This window comes from Symsagittifera roscoffensis, chromosome 9 (assembly GCF_963678635.1).
Source record: "Symsagittifera roscoffensis chromosome 9, txSymRosc1.1, whole genome shotgun sequence".
In the NCBI taxonomy this organism is placed as follows: domain Eukaryota; kingdom Metazoa; phylum Xenacoelomorpha; order Acoela; family Convolutidae; genus Symsagittifera; species Symsagittifera roscoffensis.
Window position 1 is genome coordinate 6,263,172 of NC_087070.1, and position 22,957 is coordinate 6,286,128.

Below are 22,957 nucleotides of genomic sequence, written 5' to 3' on the forward strand. Positions count from 1 at the left end.
TGGGCAACTGGAAAAGAGCAGATTCTCGAGTTCGTAAATTTGAAGTCAGAAATCTGCTTGAAGCGAGCGACATATGGGTAAAAACTAGGCGCAGCTAAGTTCGGCTTTTGATTAGCGGTCGTTTATAAAATCAAAGAAATTCTCGGATTTTGATGACAAAAATTCAGCCATGGTTGCTTTGGATTTCATCGAAAAGCGCGTATTCGACTTAGCTTCAATTTTCACAAAATTCTGATGCTTCCACAACTTTTTTCATCATTTCTCGGGTTACAAACATGGCTATAACCTGGTTACAAACAGGCGCTTTGGTTACAAGCTGAGTGACTTTCACAGACTTTAACTCTCTAAGTTTTAAGTTTGCAAGACCTTAAGAGAACTTTAAAAATGCGATGAAATTAAAAATAAGTTGCAATCAAGCGACAAACGGGTAAAAAAAATCTAATTAGCAAGCATAACGGGTAAATAAAATCTGATTAGCAAGCAATTATTTACAATCAATGGAATCTTCAGATTTTGATGACATAAATTCAGCCTAAGCTGCTTTGTGTTTCATCGACGAGTGAGTTTTTTACGTAGCTGCAATTCGAGAAAAAGCTACTGGATTCCGCTATTTGCTTCATGAATTCTCAGGTTACTACATTAGCTACAGCCTGGTTGCAAACGGATGCTTTGGTTACAAACTGTCTGACTATCATAGATTTCGACTCTCGTGTTTGTAAGCTGAACGACCTCAACAATCTTTTGTAAAGGCGGCGAAGATAAGAGTCAATTAAATCAAGCAAAAACTGGGTAATCATTAGGTCCTAAGCTTGGTTTTGATTCAGCTATATAGAATCAGAGAAACTTTCGAATTTTAATAAAATTATTTCAGCCTGGGTTATTTTTGATTTCATCAACAAGCGGGTTTTTGACGTAGCAGTGGTTTCGAAAAATTTCTACTAAATTCAGCAGATTTCTTCGTCATTTCTCGGTTTTCAAAATTGGCTGCAGAAAACTGCAAACTGGCTGACTTCCATTGATATTGACTCTGAATTTTTTAAAATGTGAGCGAGATTAACTGATGAAAAAAAGGACAAAAGTGTGAACGAGATTAACAATTTGAAACCAGAAATTTTTTACACTGAGCAATATTTGGGTAAGCACAAAACACTGAGTTTGCTTTCCGTAAGTAATCAATTATACAGAATCAAGTGAATTTTCAACTTTTAGAGATGAAAAATCCAGCAAGATTGTTTTGAATTTCATTGACAAACGCGTTTTGACGTAGCAGCAGTTTCGGCAAATTATTACTTTTTTTCGTTGATAACCGGAGTTTTCTGTGGATTCCGCTTTCAGTGTTTGGATTTCAGATTCTTAAAATTTTCTTCTCAAACGTTTTATGATTTTAAAATTTTTCATTTGAAATTGATTTTTTTTGAGAGGGGTTGACATATTTCCATTAATTGTTCAATCGTTTCTAACTTTGTTTTGATTTTGGTGTTGCCAACCCTAATGATTTTTAATGACGGGTAGCACAATTTTTTTTGCGTGGTCACTAAACCCAGCTGGGTGTCATAAGCTTAGAATTGATCTTTCTATCTAATTCATGTCCTTTTTGACATTTTGGATAAGATTTTTTGGTTAAAAAAATCCTTTTTTTAAAAAAATTTTGAAAAAATTTCACAATTCAAATTTTTTGTTCGAAAAATCTGTCTCCAATTTGTTGAAAAAAAAGTCCCTAACTTTCAGTTTTTGGAAAGTTATGAAGAAGTTTGTTTTTGCGAATATGCCCAACTTGGTATAATTATTTGAAGCAAGCGCTCTCCATTTCCTCCTTTTTTTGTCCCTATGGATGTGTTAGTTTTTGAGAACCCCATTGCTCCTGCACATTTGGAGATGAATGTTTCCAAATGAAATTAATTGAATTCTTTTTTAAAAGTTATGATGCTTTAATATAGTCTAATACAATCGAAAAAATAAAAAATGAGCTATTCTAATCTCTGAGTTCTTTACTGTTTTCCAAGTTGATCCAGAGAATTAGTATACTCTCTGATAAAAAATTACGGATAATTACAAATAAAACCGCTTAAAAATACAAATTATTGAGCTATGTTCGGACAGCAAACTACGCAGTCAATTTGAAAATACGAAAAAAGTTATGTTTCAGTGATCATTGTCGATTTATCCGAATGATTTCATGAAGTTTTAGAGTATTCAAGTGAAATTCAAAAAAGTCTTTGATATTATACAGTTTTTCCATAAGATGCACCGAAAATCTTTTTTAAAAAAGAGCGTTAAGAACTAATTGCGCGTTTGTGTATAACTCATGTCTAGAAATACTAAAACTTCCAATCAAAAAATTCGGAAAAAACCACCATTGACTGCTAAAACTATTTTTTTTTCAAAATGGTCGTATTTTTTTTTCAAAATGGTTGTCATTTGTTGCTTGACCTTGAAGAAGTAATTTGAGCTTGGTAGTGTTATTAGTAAAAAAATCAGAACGGCCATGTTACATTTTTTTTTGCTTTTCAATTTTTCGACGGATCTTTTTTATCGCTATTCTGAATATTTATAAAATACAATCCACGTTATACAGTATAAAAATTTTCGATTAGTTTCGTTCATATATGAAATAGAGAAAACACATTTGATATATTTTTTTAATCTGTACCTAGTATCGGGGGCAGTATTTCTTTTTCATGATGCTTAATTTACAGATAGCCTGCGGTGCTAATTAAGAATCAAATTAACGCTTTCTGAAAATATAGTAAAGGCAAACCAAAAAGTTCATGATGTATGGCCAGGAAAAAAAGCACTCTAAATTAAGGCCTGTTCTAGACAAGTTGATATGGATTTTTACATCGAAACTTTAATCACAATTTTTATGAAGAAAACCATTGAAATTCAAATGAAATTAATAAACTCAAATTGCTCTGATTCAACCAGGCTGATTATTTTTGATGGTAAAAACATTTCTCTGGAGGCTAATGAGGGAAAACTCCTACATACCAGTTATTTTCCTGGCAGGCAAATTTTCCTGGCAGGCAAATTTTCCTGGCAGGCAAATTTTCCTCTATAGAAAAACCTATAAGGAAAACACTGTTTTCCTCGGTAGAAAAACATGCTTCCTTGCATTAGATATGTAAAAGTTATTCATTCGTTAATTGGATATTGATATAAACTAGCCCACTTTTGCTAATGATCACTAGCCGAAAGTTGTTTTGAAAAAAGTTTTTCAGAAAAGTCTTCCGCACCTAACAATTTATCGTCGCGTAAAACATAATCTATTGTCGCATCCAGGTGCCAATCTAGGATTTTCTCGAAGGGAGGGGGCGTATTTTCAAAAAAAGTTTTGAAAATTTTGACCTTTTTGTTTTTGAAAAAACAGGTCAAAAAAGCTGTTTTTGGGCACTTTTTGGAAAGTTTTGACCAAAAAAAATTGCGTTTTTTTTTGGCGCGCGCTCCCCCTCAAAGTTAGTATATATTGGCGCCAAAGGCGCCGTTAGATAAATTTTAGGGTCGGTCGGCCAAAAATTGATTTCCTAAAAAGTACCAAAGGAGGGACCCTATGGGTCGGCAGGGGGCCGAATCCCTGAGGGGGAGGAGCGTCCGCCAACCCGCCCCCGCCCCCTGTTTTTGGCCTTTTTTGGAACATTCTTACCAAAAAAATAGCGTTTTTTTGCGCGCTCAATTTTTCAAAAATTTGTATAAATTGGCGCCAAAGGCGCTTTTAGAAAAAAAAGTTTAGGGTTGTTTGGCCTAAAATGGATGTGGGGGCATTTGTTTGGTGAGAGAGTCGAATCCCTCAGAGGAAGCCCCCCCCCTAAATATCCCTTGGTCTTGGACTAGTTTTTGCATTTATAATATCCTATCTGAAATGAAACAGCAAGTGCGAATTATTAAAGTGTAGTAAAACACTCCGCCGTCAAAAATCTTTTTTAATTGAAATTAGGAAACTTTTTGGTCAAAATAATTCACCATAAGACTCAATTTTAACACTAACTATTTAATATTGGCTGTTGGATGAGGAAAAACAGAGTTCCGGATTCATACCTTAAAAATACTCTGTAAGATCCTCATTTTTAATTCATTTGTTTGTTAGAAGTTGATTTTTTCCAGTAACTTTTACTCATATTATAACAATTATTCAAATCAAATTGTAACAATTATTTATAACAGAATGAACCAATTAATTATAACAATTATTTATTACAGAGTGAACCAATATCTCACTAAGTATCAATTATTTCACAATTGTCAGTTTGGGCTCAGATCAAAAAGGAGTAGAAATGATGCTTTGATAACCCTAATAGAAGAAGTGCGTCAAGATTGGAACTCTAATACCATGAAGACACAGTGCACATTCATTGACCTTAAGAAAACCTTTGATACAGTTGACCACATTCTTTTACCGGAGAAGTGTGACGCATATGGTTTTCGGGGACTTGATTTGGACCTTCTGAAATTTTATTTAAAAAACCTACAACAATAGGTTGCCACTAAAACCAAACGCTCTCAAACTAAAAATGTGAATTATGGAGTACCACAGGGATCCATACTAGGCCCGCTTCTTTTCATCATTTGTATAAATGATATTTAGATAAATGAAAATAGTGAAAGTAATCGGATTTTATATGCAGACGTCACTGTCATAAAAAGAACAGCTAGAAACAGTGACTAAACCGATAAACACCAAGAAGCGTTGGACAAAACAGAAAGTTGGCTATAAAAAAAAACAAGCTGACCTTAAATGAAGATAAAACCAAAACAATAATGATATCTAAGAAGAGCTGCGGAAAATCAGATGTAAAAATGAATGGAATGATTATTGGAGAAAAAACATTCGTTCCAATACCTAGGTGTTCAAACTGACTCTAAGCTTTTCTTTACTGATCACGTTACAAAAATTGAAAATAAATTTTTGAGGTTTTGTGGGATGTGCTACAGGCTGAGGAAAGTGTTAGGTAAAGATCATCTACTGAAAGCATATAACTCTTATGTGAAACCCATTGTACAGTACGGGGTTTTGGCTTATGCGTCAACAGACCAAACGAAATTAGAAACAATTGAACTTAAAATTAAACGGTTTATAAAAATTATTTGTTTGAAGAGAAGAAATGAAAGCATCAAAGAACTGAGACAAAAACGGAAAATATACTTCGTAAAGGAATTACATATCTATGAATTATTAAAGTTATTATGTAAGGTTTTGAGAAAAGAGTGCATATTGGCCATTGTCCAGGAAGCTAAAACTGAGAAAAATTTCAATAAAATTTTGAATAAGAGAGTTTCAGCTAGGCAAATACCTGTGCAATCAAAGGGTAATCAAAAAGCTTCGGTAAAAGTTAGAATTAGAAAACTTTTCAACTTTGTTCTAAAATACTACCCAGATTTTGTAACTAAGATTCAGAGCTGCACAGAATATCAATTACAAATCTTCAATCATGAGTTTTTGGACAATTTTATTCTAGGAAATTAACAACTGGTTAAACTCATTTTTGAGTAGAAATAATATTTAAAAAATGATTTGCTGTCAAGGGTAGGTATAATGCTGGAACTTTCCCCTTTTTCGCTTCACTTTTTTTCTCATTAAATCTTTAAATTTTTTTTATTGATTTCTTGATTAACTATCAATATTTAGAAAAAAAACAGAAGAAATAGAAGGATCAGAGGCGCCTGAAAACGGTCTGCATAGTTCCACCGCGTTCTCGCAAAGAGATTTTGTTTGGTTGTAAATGTAGTAACTTTTACAATGATGGAATCTAATTTGCAAACAATTTATTATTATGATTACTATTATTAAGAAAAACCAAGGAAATTCAAAAATTACAGGCTTGGAGCATTCACAGGCCAAAGCCATACCGAAAACGGAAAGCAAGTTTGTGAACAGTCACCATAAAATTATCCAGTCAAAAAAGCTTATTGGTCACTATGTAATTGTGAAGAAAACTTTACCATCAATTGTAAAAACAGAATGCAATGTGTAATTATTGTCGATAGTGAAGATTTTGTAAGTTTGACCAATGTACATAATCTGTCGAATTATCTTCTGTAAAACTTCAAAACAATAAATAGTTTTCTGTGAAATGAAAGCATAGATAGATGCCTGCTAAAGCTATAGCGACAATTTATTCGTAATTTGTGTGTGAGCAATACAACATATTGTGACAGTAAAGGACAGAAACTGAAAATTTTTCAGACTCATTGTTTCGAAAAAGAAATTTTCTACTAACGGTTATCCAATTGCGTTCAGCTAGCCGAGACCATTTTCTCAAGAAAAGTGTACTACACGACGGCAAATTACGAGACCGATTTTCAAAATCAACCCCTGTAGATCAAGAAGCGAAAAATTTATAATGAGGGTTCATTTACGGCTCCATAAAAATCATTGACCGAATCATTATTTTGATTAGATCCATTAGAAGATTTCCACAAAAAAAACAACTTTTTCATTACCAATGGAAGTAGTAGAGGTTGAGGATGATCAGGGGGGGGGGGGGTGACTGACCCCCATGTTTTAGGATAGGGAATAGATCATGCGGTCACCCAGCTATATATTAACATTGGGTATAGAGTCTACAAGGTATTAAGATAGGGAATACCAATGGTAAGGTTTCAGTGTGATGGTAAGAGAAAGAAAAACGTAATTTTTTCTGGTTTTTGAGTGGAAATGTCTAGTTTTTCGCAAAATTTTTGGCCCGTGTTGTCTAATTTGTAAATATCAAAGGTTGATTACGTGTATATTGTGTAATGAAGGCTTTTAATTAGTTTTTTGGAATATGGTAAGTCAATGTTAAGAGTTTTTGGGTGAAAAACTTCAAAACACGATAAGATTAGCTATAATTCCACCTAATTTATTGAATAATCTATTTTCTATCTACTTGGGGCAAAGCTGAAACCTACTGAAACTTCGAAAAAACTCAAACTTTTGAGAAAAAAAATAAATTACAACGAAAATATATAAATCACTGCATCGTATAGTAACTTTACTGCCACTGCTTACACTTACAAATAAAAAATTACACATTTACATATTTTATTCATAAAATTCAAAACATGCTCAACATGAATATTATTCCAGTTTCTCTGGTAGAATTTAAAAAGAAGAAATGCTGAATAAATTGCGTATTATCAGTTTTTTGTAGTTTTCTGGGAACCATTCGCCAATACTTTTTTGTTAGAAAGGATTAAGTTGTTCTTTTTCGACCCAAAGAATCAGCAAAGTAGTAAGTTTTGTTCAATCGTGCTATCATGATCCAGTGTTCCCCTCTATCATTGCTTGGAGCTGAGTTAACAATTGCAAAAGAGTATTTTTTAGTCGAGGTACTTTATCAGAGGTGTAAGATCCCATGTACTTGTACCTGAGTTCAGGGATTCTTTCAATAACTTGCAGGTGTGAAAAATTATCCATCTTTGCAATTTTTAGCTGATTTACATCTAAAAACAAAGAAATAGATAGTTTGATAGTGTAATTTAGGACAAAAAAACTAAAGTTCATAACTTACACTTATTTAGGTATTGAATCAACAAAGCCCCATACACAAGTCTTATGAACTGGACAAAGATTGCTGAACACTGGTTTACAATCTAGGTTGAAAAAATTTATCGGTTTTCAATTAAACAGCATTCTTTTGTCTATTTTTCTGGATATTTAGGACTGAAGAAAAACAAAACAGATAGTACAGAGACAATAACAATGAAAAGTCCCAAAATAGTTACAACATTTTTATAGGAACCTGAAAACTCAAAAAAACTAAACATTTTTAGCGACTCTTCCGAGTTTTTCAATTTGAACATTTGATAGTCTTCCTTCCAAAACTATCACTTCCGTTACTTGCTCCAAGGGAAACTGGAAAAACTTTTCTAATCTCAAGCTTCCTCCACTAAGTTCTGGATAATGCAACTGTTCAGCTGCATCCTGTAGTGAAGTCAAGTCGAAAACTAGAATATAGTGATTTTGAAAATCTTCCATAGGAAGAACTGGGAAATCTTCGTTAAACTGCATTGCTTTCATTGTTGTGACATAAGGACGACAAGTAGAAGTTGTATCTAATGAAACAATTGCTCTTCCCCCCCCCCGAATAATTCTAAGCTCTCTCAAATGGAATTGTTGATAGCTGAAAAGGTTTTAATGAAAAGTTCCTGTAACAGCTGAATTTGTATTCATTGCAACAGCTACTCGTTATTGAACATTTTTCTTGTATGAATTGGTTTTGACGAGATGGAATGATAGAGGTTCTTGCTATAGTTTCCATGTATTTGTATTGAGCGGGTTCTCTTTCCAGATTCCATTGCAAGTATTGATGATTAGGTTCAGCAACTAAAATTCTTCTATTAAACAGGGAACAATCAACAGTTTTCAGTCTGATATTTGGATTATCAGATAGCATGTTAAAATTAGGTCTAGCTCGAATAAGTTTAATTCGTACTTTGGTATTTGGTAGTAACAATTTTTCGCAAGTAAACAAATCAATGGCGAGACTCCCATAGAGTGAAAAAGTTATCACTGTTCCTAAGGAGTTTGCTCTATCAGTGAATGGATGCATATCAGTTGCACAGGATATTCTACAAAACTGCATCCATGACAAGCAAGTATTCCTTTATTACTCACTGCTGACGAGTTGAATTCGTTCGATATTTGTGCCTTATGAGGATATAATCCATTGGCGTTGTAATTCATTGTATTGTTGAAATAAACCTCACAATTGGAGAATTGATAATGTAGTAGATTGTTTACATAAGTTAAGTAAGTTTGTGGTTGCTCATCTGAATCTTCTTCCAATTTTGCTTTACGTTCTGCTTTTTCTTTTTTGAAAGCATCAAACAATCTTCCTTTGAGTATTTGAAGCTTTAAACTAAGATGGGTATCACGCATATCTAAGTAGGGATTACGATCCGTTTCAAATTCAAACTCAATATTGCTTTCATCTAGAGAAGTACTGGGGAGTACTTCTTGTATGTAAGATGACATAGTTGTTTCCAAAACTGGGTTTTTATCAAAATTCTCCAATGAAGAATTTGTAAAAGCCCCGTACCGAAAATGACTTTGGTTTACACTCATTTTACATTGTCAAAAATGTCTTGGGAAAGGGAATTTTTTTCGATCTATTTTTTCGAGAAATGACTCTTCTTGTCCTACGCTTGTATTTCTTTTTTCACCTTCCAATTGTTTCCGAACTGTTTTTGTTCCCACATTTTTTGCCTATGTTTTGATTGTTTTACGTCCACTAACAACTTCCTCGATTTCTGGAGCAGCGATTTCAAACAAATCTGCTCCTGTTCTTTTCGCAGCTGGGATTATATATTTTTTAATAAAGGGGATTGCAGTTCTCCCAAGAGTTTGTGCAAGAGCTCCAAAACCTCTTCCACGCTGTCTTGCATGTCCTTGAAAAATAGGGAAATCGACTGAATTTTGAGCAACCATTTCGTATGAAGTTTAAATTAAAAATGATTATCCGAAAGCTTGCGAAACAAGAGAACAACTCGTGTAATTCCTACGGACACAAAAGGAATTTTTTCACTTGTAGTATCCTTTAGTTCTATCTTGATACTATGGAAAGAATTTTTCAATAGTTTTTCAAACTTTAAATTTATGAAAGACTGTCCTGTAAATTTCATGTACTGTCCTGTAGAAATTATACCTCCAGTTTTTACTTTGGAGATGAATGGAATACAACGCAATAAGGGAGTTTCTGTATCACCGACTATGTTGTAGTCTATAATATCACTATATATCATCAACGAATGTATTCTTATAATGTCGTAAGAATACTGAGGATAATGTGGTCTTTTTCTTTTCATTATAACCCATGTTTGATTTTGCTCTAAATCACAACCAAAAATGTGACTCAAGCCAGAACTTTGAATAATGAACACTGATTGGTTTTCAAGTAAATGAACGGCAACCCTTTGAGTAATTTTATCTACTGATACATATACTCCGTTATATTCAAATGCTTTAGCACCTAGACGTTCTCGAGTTTTGTTGTTCATGGCTACAACTTTATCACCAATACTTGGATACATTCCTGGTTCTATATACATCGGTACAATCTATCTTTTCTCCTCAGAACTTTCTCTACCATCTACGAACGTAAACTTTCCCTCTGTAACATTTTGGTACAAAGAAGGGTATGATATTTCTGAAATAGCAACCTCCAATTCTCCTTTCAAATGTGTTTGTTCGGGTAGAAAATTTGTAAAGGAACTAAGACTATTATTCGGATAACAATTGAAAGATGCGTTAGAAACTAGCTCAATGGTAAAAGAATCCATGACAACTGATCGATAGATTTTTAGTTTAAAAATTGATTAACCTTTAATCTGAACATTTTCTCAGCTCTTTTTCATAAAATTTTCCCAGAATTTCTTCTTTGTCAAGATCTTTGATGATGTATGTAGGAGGCTTTTCAGTAGATATTGCCGAAATTTCAAAAATTTCATCTGTAAATTGTGGTTTGTATCCTTTTCGGAACGGAATATCATTCTTTGGAATTGTCACTCTGTCTCCAACTTTGAAATTTAGTTTCTTATACCCTGTTAGAGGTTTATTGTACATAATTGAGAGGAAATTAGTTTTCTTGACATCTCTAGGTGATTTCCCAATAGATTTATTGATGCGACAATTCATTGTGGACACAAATTGCGGCAACTTGTGAATGAATTTCTCATCATGATCTTCTATCTAGCGGTAAATAATGTGTTTTAATGATTGAATGGCTTTCTCTGCAAAGGCAGCTTTTGTTTCACTCATTGTCGAGTAAACTTCATTGTTTTTTTCTTGCAAAATTGTTTAAAAAATCACCCATATTCTGTTCCCTTATCATCCCAAAGCATTTCAGGAGTGTTTTTTCGAGAAATCTTTTTTTTGAAAACTTTGGCATATTTAGTTTTCATTGTTTGAACTATGACAAATCGCGAAAAAACATCAACAGCAACCAATAAATACTTGTTTCCATTGTTTTGACTCGCTAGTTTGTCCACAAATGCCAAATCCATACACCAACTTTCATTGATATGTTTTGAAAAAGCTTGAAGCTTTCGGAAACGTCTGATTGGGGGACCAAATTTTGTATACGAAGTCTTGGTTTGTAAAAACTGTTCTACTTTCTTTTTTGACAATCCGCTTGCTTTGCTCAAGTTTCCAAAGAAACCGTACGCAGCTCTACTCCCAGAATACAATCTGTTCAGACTTACTTTTTCAGATTTTGAAAGGGATCCAAGTTCCTCTGTCTTTCGCATTGGTATTCTTGTTGATAAAAGGCTTAGGTGGAATTTGAGTTGCTTCCAAAATGGTAAAATAAATATCAAGAAAGTCGTTTTTTTTTCGCTTTAGTGCACACACAAAGTCTACAATTGGTTCTTTTGTGTCTCGATTATCTAAAATGATTTTTTCTGACTAACTTAGTCTAAATCTAGGAGAATTCAAATTTAAATCAATAAGGTGCTTTTTGTTAATTTGCATTTACAGCACTGTAAATAGAATCAAAATCGTTTGGTACAATCTCCTCTTGTTCTTGCTTTTATTCCAATTTTGATTTTTTTTGGAAGTGTACTTTGTGGTTGATAAATTGAGAAAGGAATTAGAACAAACTGACCCAAACTATGTCAATCGTTTAATGACAAAAGGAGTGATAACAGATATTAATTGTAAGCTTTTTGGCGAGTTTAAAATAGTTCTCCTTTTAAGGAGTGAAGTTCTTCTTCGTGTGAGTTCTAATATTTCTCTTCGATATTTTATTACGTTTACTTTTCGGAGATCCTTTAGCTTGCCTCTTAGTAAGTTTCTTAGACATTTGCTGAGGAATTGAATGAAACTTTTTGGACAATGGAGGATGAATTGTTTTTGAATTTTTTGGGAAAATGTTTGAAAAATTGGGAGTATAGAGACTTCTGTATGCTCATCGTCCAAAAACAGGAACAGAAACCTGCTGGTAGATAAAATTTTGATAGAACTGAACCACTGTTTGTGCAATATCTTAGCAAATCAACTGTAAATAATGATTAAATGACCAAAAGGAGTAGATGTTGCGTCTTGATACCACTCTTTTAATTGTGATCCTAGACCTAGTTGTTGACTTAATGTATTGATTTGTAAAAAATCTCTCGGCGACTTGAACAAAACTATATGTGTATTTTTATATCAACATCTTTTCCCCACTTGCTTTGATGAAACAAGTTATGCTTAATATATATTGAATTCAGTCTTCCAGCAGTAGCAACTTTTACAAACTGCTTAGAATTTGAAATTTCTTCACAAGAGTCATCAAATATTAACAGGTATTTTGTTCTATTATTGGGAAGGTTTTCAATCAGTTCAAAGTCAACTCCTTGGATAAGTTTAAGGTTTTTTCTTTGCATTTGTCCATAAAGAGGTTGATAATATTCATAAAAACAGATCCACTTGGTCCAGCTAGCGAAATAAAAACTTTTTTTGTAGAAATTTTTTCATTCATAGTTTTGGAGAAGGTAAAATTTAACCGAGAGTACTTGATAAAATTGCTAACCAAACTGTTGTTTATTCACATGTAGTGGATAACATTATTCGAATGATTGCACATGCTAGTATTAAAACTATGACAAAAAATTGGCACATAAAAACTCAAAGAGATCTATTACACGTACGTCCAAAAAAATTCCATGGTTTTGGTTCATGATTCTCCTCATCAAAAACAAAATTTCCTAAATTTAATTGCTTGTCTCATTCATCACCCATCTCAACTTTGGAATGAAAAAATTGATAATGATTAACATTTAAATTTCAAAAACACGATAATACAAAATTATTTACATTATTTACAATTTAACAAAAAAAACATCGAGTCCATGTTCCGTATGCAAAAGCTTTTCTTTCTGCACAGTGAAGAGTATTTGCATGACAAAATGGGTAGTTGCTACACCTCCAATCATATTCTTCATCTTTGAAAATCAAATTCTGAACTTTTGGGCATTCGTAGTTATCTAAGTTTGTAAATTTTGTTGCCAAAATTTCTGACAGAATTTTACATTTTTCATAACCTTTTGCAAAAAAACTCCGTTTCTGGAGCTTTTATTTTTTTCAATGTTTTTTCAAGATCAGTATATTTTTCATGGCCACTGTTCCAATCGATTCCATAAATATGCTTCGTAAAACAAGCAGACTGAGATGTAGCTTTGAACTTTTTGGGTGGAAGAAAGGAATATCCCACAGTTTGTCCAATCTTATAAACTCCTAACTCGTTCACTATTTTGTTTTCAATACACTCAATATCCAAAACAACTAGACTCATGATGTAAACTGTTTGCGCTAAAGTTTTTGGATTAAATGACTAACAATCGAACAATGCATATACTGTTGAAGCAAAAGATTTAACACATAATCAGAAGAACAATCCAGTCTCGTGACCAAGGAAACAAGAACTTGGAAATCTAAGTAAAACATAACAATAATTAGTACCCTTATATTTAGTAGACTTCGCAAATCCAGCTGCATTATGTCCAGCTAGCGAAAAAAAGTAATCCATACAGGAATTTCTGTATCCAATTAGACCCCTAAAAAAAAATTTTGGTCCATTTTTTTCAAATTTATGTTTGGGTCCAAAACCATACAGGTACAAAGAAAGTAATTTTTTCTTTTTGTATTTGTTGAAAAGTGATGCGGACTTCAATGCAAAATCTCTTTTTATCTCTGTCTCAGAAAACTTTTATGAAAAGTTCATTGTTGCTCAAGACTACTGTGTATCTAACCATCCATCGTTCTGCCCAGTAGAAAAATGCAAATTTCACTTAGTTCTAATCGGATCATCACTCGATCAAATTTTGCAAAGAATAGATAAATTACATTTCACTTACCAAATTGTTGACTGTATATACACTTTGTACAAATACAGATTTTATTCCAATGTTATTTCATCAAGAGGTGAAGTTTTCAATCAATTGAATCGCGCAGTCGAACACAACTTGAAATGCAAAATACTGGAAAAGTTACCCAATGTTGCAAAGAAACGCCTGCTGCGAAAAAATTCACAAGACATTATCTCAGTTCTGCTCAGAAGCTTGCGTCCACTCAGACACTTGGATCAGCTTTTTTGGAAAGGATTCGATAAGTTCAAAACTCAAAATATGAGTCTGATTTGTTGAAAATTGTTGATTGTTTCATTAATGCTTATGGTACTAAGAATAATGAGCATGTCAGTTTTTCTATGACACAAAAATTTATTGCAAAAAACTTGTTAAATACTTGCTGAAAATTTTTCATTGTTGATGAGTACTATTCCCTATCTTAATACATTGTTTTCTGATGTTTTCGATCAACATTCATGCAAAAATGAATTTTTAAAGATCAAAAACAGAACGAAGAAATTCATAAATTTTAGTTTTCAACAGTGCGAGAAAAACTTGTTACATTTTTTTTTAAAAAGCAAAAATATTTCAGTAAATTTCCTAATTTGCGAATTTTCTTTGATTTTTTTAACAAGTGTGCCAGAAAAATTATAAAAAGTTTTGCATGGTGCAAAAATTAATGTTAAGTTTTTAACATGTTTGCATAAATTGTAATTATTTTTTTTGTCATGTTTGAAAAAACTTTTAGGAAATTTTTACAAGATGCTATCAGTGGTTTATTTTTTTGCCATCTTTACAACAAAACTTTGAGAGACTATTTACCGATTGCATAGTTAATTTGATTTTCACGAACTTTTTCAACACATTTTTAAAAAAACTTTACCTTTACAGTTTGTTAACAAACTTTTTTATGACCTCATCTCTTTGTTCCTATCTCTTTAAAATAAAATTACTAGATGCAAGGAAATTAAATTACAAAACAAAAGACAACAATCAATTTATTTACAAATCAAAGAGCTGTCGAGCAGCTGAGTGAACAAAATTTTGCAAGTTCTCAATGAACCGAAAATCTGGTCTTGCCTCCATCACTGGTGGCTGTCTTGGTGGTTCGCTGACTGGAGTTCTTGGTTCAGAGAACCCCTCATCCTCTTCGATGGTAATTGGGTTGTCCACAGATCCCTCTTCCCAAGAAAAGAGGAAATCGTCAAATGGTTGATCCACATATCTAGAGTCAGGAGTTTCGGGGTAGTTCATTCCCACATACTCAGCCACTTCCTCCATCATTTGCATTTCTCTAAGTTGGTTCTCTGTCATGGACACTTGCGTTATATGATGTTCGTTGAAATCCCTGCGCATCACCTGCACCATGTGCTAAACTTGGATTGGGATGTACATCCGTGCCAGAAAACTCCACAAACTGTTTCTCGCACTTGGATTTGTACTAAATCAGCCGAGAACTTAAGGTTGTTGTTTTGCACTGAGAAGATCATTTTGAGCAAAAAATTGCGAGAGAAGTTGAATAAATAAAAGATTCAGAGAAAAACCAAGATTTACAGTTGAGAGAGAAGTAGTTGACGGTGATTAAGTTGATATTGAAACATTTAGAGCTGAGAGAGGAGGTAGTTGACGGTAGTTAAGTTGAAAATAAAATGATTTTTAGTTAAGAGAGAGGGGTACCTTCAATTCGAATATGTAGGCTTAACCAATCAGAGTGGTTTTTCCTTATTTGGATTGTAGTCGTATCCAATCAGATTTCAGTTTCCTTTTATGGAATTTTTAAAGAAAAGTCGTGTCCAATAGGAAACAAAGCTCCATTTTACACATTGTCGTTTCCAATCACAAAAACGTTCATTTTTGTTTTAGTTGTCGTATCCAATCAGAGGAAAGTTTACCTTTTAAGGACTTAAATCTTCCAAATAATAAAAAAATATACACAAAAGCAATATTTGATAATAACATCACTCAACAAAATTATTGACCATTACAGTTCTCAACAAACATAAAATCTCCCAAGACTTGGGCGAGTTCTTTGAATTCGTTCAAAGTATAGTTGACATAGGCAACTTGCTTCAAGACTTAGTTCTTCTTTGCAGTGAAGAGTTGAATCTGAATGTAGGGTGGTTTGTTCACACTGTACTTCTTGATTGTGACACACACCCTTCTCTTCTTCTATGTTGCTAGGTCATACACCGCATAGGCAACCAAATTGTCAATCAAATTGTTGACTGTATATATACTTCGTACAAATACAGATTTTATTCCAATGTTATTTTATCAGGTGAAAATTCCAATCAATTGAATTGTGCAGTCGAACACAACTTGAAATAGAGAATATCGGAAAAATTACCCAGAAACAAAATTTCGCGAAAAAAATTCAAAAGACCTTATCTCAGTTCTGCTCAGAAGCTTGCGTCCACTCAGACACTTGGATCAGCTTTTTTGGAAAGGGTTCGATAAGTTCAAAACTCAAAGTATGAGACTGATTTGTTGAAAATTGTTGATTGTTTCAGTAATGCTTATGGTACTGTGAATAATGAGCATGTCAGTTTTTCTATGACACAAAAATTTTTTGTAAAAAACTTGTTAAATACTTCATTAAATTTTTCATTCCAAATAAGTAAAAATATACAGAAAAGCAATCGCAAAAATAAATGACCAAGAGTTGTTTGCTGTAAAAATAAGAAATATTGCTGATATAAGTAGAAAAACAAAAAATTATTAAAAGTAGCATCTCTGCAAGTCTTCTCATCAAATTAATTGAATTTTTTGTATATAATCGATGAGAAATTGCTGATTTTTGAGTAGATAGTCAAGTTCTTTTATTTTGATGCTGATTTGAGAGGATAATTCAAAGCTGATGAGTTTTTCAAAGTAAATCTCAGGAAATCTGATTCCAAATCTGATCATGCAAGATTTTGAACTTTGAAAATTTTTAAAGAAATGGAGGAAAAAAGAATTTTGCTGAGGAGTTTTGACAAATTTGGGAGTTGGGTAGGGAATAAAAAGAGTCTTTGAAATATTATCGTACGACCTTTTTTCTTAACTTCAAATTTTCGAAAAAAAAATAAAACTTCTTTTCTAGTCATGTGTAACTCAGCAAGAGGTTTATAGCTTTGAAACGCAATATGTGGATTAAAAGTAAACTCTTTGATTGAGTAAGTTTCCCTGAAGAGTTTTTTACTTAGTCAGAGAACTCTATTTTGAACAACATAAACGTCAAAAAAATTGTGAAAAAAAGAAGAACCTACATCTATTTCATCAATAAGGACATCTCACGGAAATTTTTTTTTCCTGTTGAGTAACTCGAGGAAAATCAAATGTTTTTTAATTGATTTTTTTCAATAATGATTATTTTTGATTCGAAGTTATGTCTAGAAACTGCTTAGTTCTGATTGGTTGAAAATTTTTCTTGAAAATTCTTGAACTTTCGAAGGAATTACGTAAGCGATGACGTCATTGCCATAAAAAAAAATTGCGTGGGTGGTGACTTCACTTCTATTTTTAGAATGACGTCATTACCATAAAAGGAAAATTGCGTAGGTGGTGACGTCACTTTTATTTACAGAATGACGTCATTACCATAAAAGGAAAATTGCGTAGGCGAAGATGTCATTGTTAGTATAATTACGCTCATTTTGTTGGGTTAAATCATTCATTTGGTTTACTTATCAGAAACAGTCAATTGAATTTTACTTCAAATTTTTTAATTCGTTACTTCGCGAAAAGAAAAAAGTAAGTAATTTCATTCAATTTGTACCTTGAGTTATTGAAAATGGAACATTTCCAAAGTCCCAAACTTTTTTAGATAATGCCTGCCCTGAACCAAAATGAAAAAGTCAAGTGTGGAGATTGTGGAATATTGTATGTTAGGGCGCATGCAGCTCGACATCGAAAGAGGTGTGCTAAAGAAGTGATTACTTGTCCTGATTGTAAGTATTCCACTTACAATCAACAAGAAATGAACTAACATAAGGCCAAAAAGCATGCACCTTCAAGTTCAAAGCAATCAATGGTTTGTTCGTCTCCCAAGTAACTACTCTCTCCAACAACATCGGAGAAAAGAACATGGAACAAAGCAACGGAAACCCAGTGATACTGTAGCGGACTTGAACAAGATTGTGGAGGAAGAAGGGGAAGATGGTGAAAAACTAAGGGAGGAACTTAGTGCTTGTCAACTTTTTCTGGTGGATACGGAGATGGAAAATGGGAGACATAAGGTATTTAATTTCCAAATTTCCAACTTAGATGCTAAAATAATCAACGAGAAACTAGAGGAAGTCTTCAATAAGCTCGATTCTGCCGCTAAAATCAACATTGCTCTGGGGTTTGTTCTTCGAAATATTGAGACTGGTGAATATCGATATTTCTACGCCAAATAAAACAATACTTTAATTGAAAAAATCCCATTTGCTTTGTACTAAAGTAGACTTGATAACAATCCAAGGAAAAGTAGAAGAACTTGATATTGTGGAGCAATCAATGTACCCAAGAGCACCAGAACACAAAATGGAGATTACTAGCGTTGCAATTTTTGCTGCTTTGCTTAAAAACATCCCAATAGGATGTCCGGACTCTGTCTTACCCAAACCTCCACTGAAAAACAATTCTGTTAACTGTGTTTTATCTAACAAAGACAAGGAACCTTACAAAGATCATTTGTGTCCTTTCAGCGCATTGGCAAGGTACATGAACGGACACAAGGATCTCGACTCTCACACTTCCAGATATTTTACAGAATTTATATCAAAATCTGGTTATGATCCTAAAAATTTTTGTGGGGATTCTGTAGAAGACTTACCTGCTGTCGAAGAAATTGTGCAAAGAAACATCTTTATTTACGATTTCGATACCATGAAGGAGAATATGTAGGAAAACTAGCTCGCCGAAGTATCGAAAGATTTGATAAAACAGTTAAGGCTACTGAGATTTAACAATCATATCATTCATACAAAGGATAAAGATAGTTTCTTCAAGTGCTTTCGATGTCCTAGCTGTGACACCTTTTTCCACAAATCAGACCACTTGAATCAGCATCTCCTGAGATGCAAGGACCGAGTGAGACATACTTACCCAAAGAACGTGTATGAGCTTTGAGAAATTTTGTTTGAAAAGCTAGAAGGATTCAATCTTCCAGTTTCTGAAGATAACAAACTTTTCAATAACCTAGCATTTTTCGATTTTGAGTCGATTTTTGTTCCTACAGAGGAATTAAAAGAAACACAAACTACAACCTGGATTGAAAAACATCTTCCAATTTCAGTCTCTGTATCATCGAATCTGATTGATGAACCCATCTTTTTGTACAACAAGGATCTACAGAACTTATTAATTGATTTTGTAAGCAACCTCGAACTGTTGGCTGAAAAAAATAAGCTGGAGATGAGAACAAAATTTCAAGATATTGGAGTAGCTATCAATGAGAGACTGAAAAAGATTTTTGATCAGCTAAACGAGCGAAGTAAAAACTATTCAAGCAGCAAATTTGAGTATAAAGACGATTGCATTGAAGATTCGGGAGAAGCAGATATGTCAACACAATTCTTACGAAGTCAGAAAAATCAGCTCATCGATTTGAAACAGCATCTGGAGAGATATGTAAATACTTTGCCTGTTTTTGGATTTAATAGTGGTAGATATGATTTGAATTTAATCAAGTCCTACCTAATCCCCTATTTGATTCGCGATAAAGAACAAGAAACATCCGTCATCATAAAAGCAAATGACTTTATATCTTTCAAAATTGGAGATGTACAATTTCTCGACATAACAAAAATTCTGCGAGGGGCAACTACTCTGGACTCCTTTCTCAAAGCCCATAAGGCTAGCGAAACGAAACAATTTTTTCCCTATGAGTGGTTTCATAACCCAGACAAACTTGATTTTCCCGAATTGCCGCCGTAAGAAGCCTTCTTCAGTAAACTTAGAAACAACGATCCTCTAGACAAAGACTTCATTGATTATGAGAAGCTGAAAAAGAGTGGGCTTGACGAGCAACAAGCACTGGAAAAGCTTGAAATCAAGACTGTTCCTCCATGTGTATTGGATAATTACAATTACTTACAAGAGGCTTGGAAGAAAAACGGAAAGACAGTGTTCAAAGACTTTTTGAAGTCATACAAGAACAAGGATGTAGTTCCAACCCTGGAGGCAATGCAAAAAATGATTCAAATTTATTATAACAAGGGGATAGATATGGTAAAACTTGGATGTACTCTTCCAAATCTAGCAAACATATGTCTGCACAAATCTACAAATTACAAGTTTATCCCTTTTGCGAAAATGATAAAGATTTGTGTGAAAAATTTCGAGAAGATATGACGGTGTAACTTCCATTGTTATCATTCGAAGAGCTGTAGTTGATGGGACATTCATCAGAAACTCATAAAATGTTTTTAAATCAATCGTTGGAATTGATGCAAGCCAGCTTTACCCTTTCTCAATGTGTCAAGAGATGCCAACAGGACTGTACACGAGATGGGAGTTTGACACTGATACGCAAAAATTCAAGACTAGACATAATCGATCTCTCAGTTTTGAAGAATTGTGGAAGTGTGACTGGTGGAAAAATTTCAAAACCAATGACAAGATCAAAAATTAGGTCAGAACTCATTTTCTCTACAAAAAGCGTCTTTCTACAGACTCCTTTCTAGCAAAAATAAAAGATGGATCTCTCTTTGGCTATGTTCAGTGCGATTTAGTTGTTTCAGATGAACTAAAATCAAAATTTGCGAATTTTCCTCCATTTTTTAAAAATACTGAGGTGGGAAGAGATAATATTGAAGATTACATGAAGAATTATGCAATCGAGAACGAAATGTTAAAACATCCTCAGAGAATGCTGATATCTAGTTTCAAGCTAGAAAATGGAACAGTTATAACTCCTCTGTTCAATTTTTGTTTGGAACTCGGCTTGCAATGCACCAAAATTAACCGTTTTGGTCAGCACACTCCACAAAAATGTTTCAAGAATTTCGTTCAATCAGTGGTTGATGCTAGAAGAGAAGGAGATGAAAATTCTTTGTCAGGAGTTGTAGCAGAAACGATGAAGCTTTTAGGCAATTCCTCCTATGGATATCAGATCATGGATAGATCCAGGCATGCAATCACAAAAAATCTGAACGATGAAAAAACCCATAAGGCAATCAATGAACCACTGTTTTAAAGACTCAACACAGTTGAGAAAGATTTATATGAGGTCGAACTGCTGAAATCCACCATTGAACACAGAATTGTTGGATTCTTCATACTTCAGTATGCAAAGCTGAGAATGTTGGAACTTTACTATAACTTCTTTGATAAGTTCTGTGATGTAAACAAATTTGAAGAGTTGGAGATGGATACAGACTCACTTTACTTGGCAAAGCTGAAGAAAACTTATATGATTGTATCCAACCAGAAAAAAGAGACATTTGGGAAAAAATGATGGAAAATGACTGCAGAGACTCTTTCAGAGCAGATGCAAAATCTAATTTCTTCCCACGAACGTGATGCAGTGCGCATAAAAAACATAACAAGCGGGAGCCGGGACTGTTAAAATAAGAATTTAGATTTACAGAAATGTTCATGCAGGAAAACTTATTGCTGCTACGATAACAAGTCAAATAAGTTCAAATTTAGCAGCAAAGGATTAAACAAACGAGTTCTAGAAGATTCGGAGGACGGACCCACGTCAAAGTACACGAGAGTGCTCGATGAAGCAATCAACCTAATATCTACAAATAGAGGATTTAGAACTGTAAACCATATGCTGGCCACATATGAGCAAACAAAGAAAGGACTCAGTTATTTTTGTCCAAAAAGACAAGTTCAAGATGATGGAATTCATACAAAACCATTGAACTTATAAGAACTGATGCAATGTAATCAATTTTTACAGGTGACGCAATGTAAAAGTTTTTTGTACAATGCAGTATTTTGTTTGTGTTTTATTATGAAGTTGCGGTAAATTTCAAATACGAAGCAGTGATTTATATACTTTCTTTAAAAATTAATTTGTGATTTATATACTTTCTTTAAAAATAATTTTTTTCCTCAAAAATGTGAATTTTTCGAAGTTTCAGTAGGTTTCAGCATTGCTTCAAATAGATAGAAAATAAGAATATCTAATATATTAAAATTTAGATAATCTTATAAAACTTTATCGTGTTTTGAAGATTTTTGGAAATTTTTCAATTTTTTCGATAAAACTTTTAAGTTTTTACCAAAAACCTCTTACCATTGACTTACCATGTTCCAAAAAACTAATTAAAAGACCTTCATTACACAATCTACTTGTAATAAACCTTTGATATTTACAAATTAGATAACACGCGCCAAAAATTTTGCGAAAAAACTAGACATTTCCACTCTAAAACCAAAAAAATTACGTTTTTCTTTCTCTTACCGAAACCTTACACTGAAACCACACTGAAACCTTACCATTTGTATTCCCTATCTTAATACATTTTAGACTCTATACCAAATGTTAATACATAGCTGGCTGACCGGATGATCTATTCCCTATTTTAAAACATGGGGGTCACCCACCACCCCCCCTGATCAGCCTCAACCTCTCTTACTAATGGACAAGAGCAAAAAGTTTTGGAGAAAGGCAGCCTTTCAAAGGTTAAATTTCTTCCTTATTTCGAAAAACTTACTGCAAGCCCCAGTACGTCATTTACAATTTCAAGGAAACACAGACAAGGATTTTAAACCAAGTGATTTTGGAGCTACTGAATGCTGTTAATTAACTTTTTTTCAACGGTAAACAATTTCAATTGCATATTAATACCAGAGCGTTTCTAAATTTTTGCAGTAACTAGTCGCACTTACTAAATACCCGGTTTGAAAAATGCTTATCATACAGTTGCATACTATGGAAAAAATGCTTATCATACGATTCCATTCAATTCCATAGAATAAAAAAATCGTATGAAAATCACATTATAACATTTTTTTCCATACAATAGAATTGTATGATAGCAATTTTTTCCATTAAATAGAATTGTATGATAGGTGTTTTTGCCTTAAACCAAAACGTGTTGTTTTTTGTTTCTAATTTTATTTTCTGAAACAATTTGGGTTCTGCTTGCAACCGAACCCAAGTGACAGAGACCTTGGTAACTCAAAGCACCAAAGGTTGGACGGTCTTGCTTTAATAATGCATAGAAAACGACCT

General features: G+C 33.3%; 1 protein-coding gene across 1 annotated transcript in view; it reads left to right on the forward strand.

Moving 5' to 3' along the window:
• LOC134853964 (AH receptor-interacting protein-like) overlaps nucleotides 1-22,957 on the forward strand; it is a 567,995-nt gene that overhangs the window by 154,900 nt on the left and 390,138 nt on the right. The window lies entirely within an intron of this gene.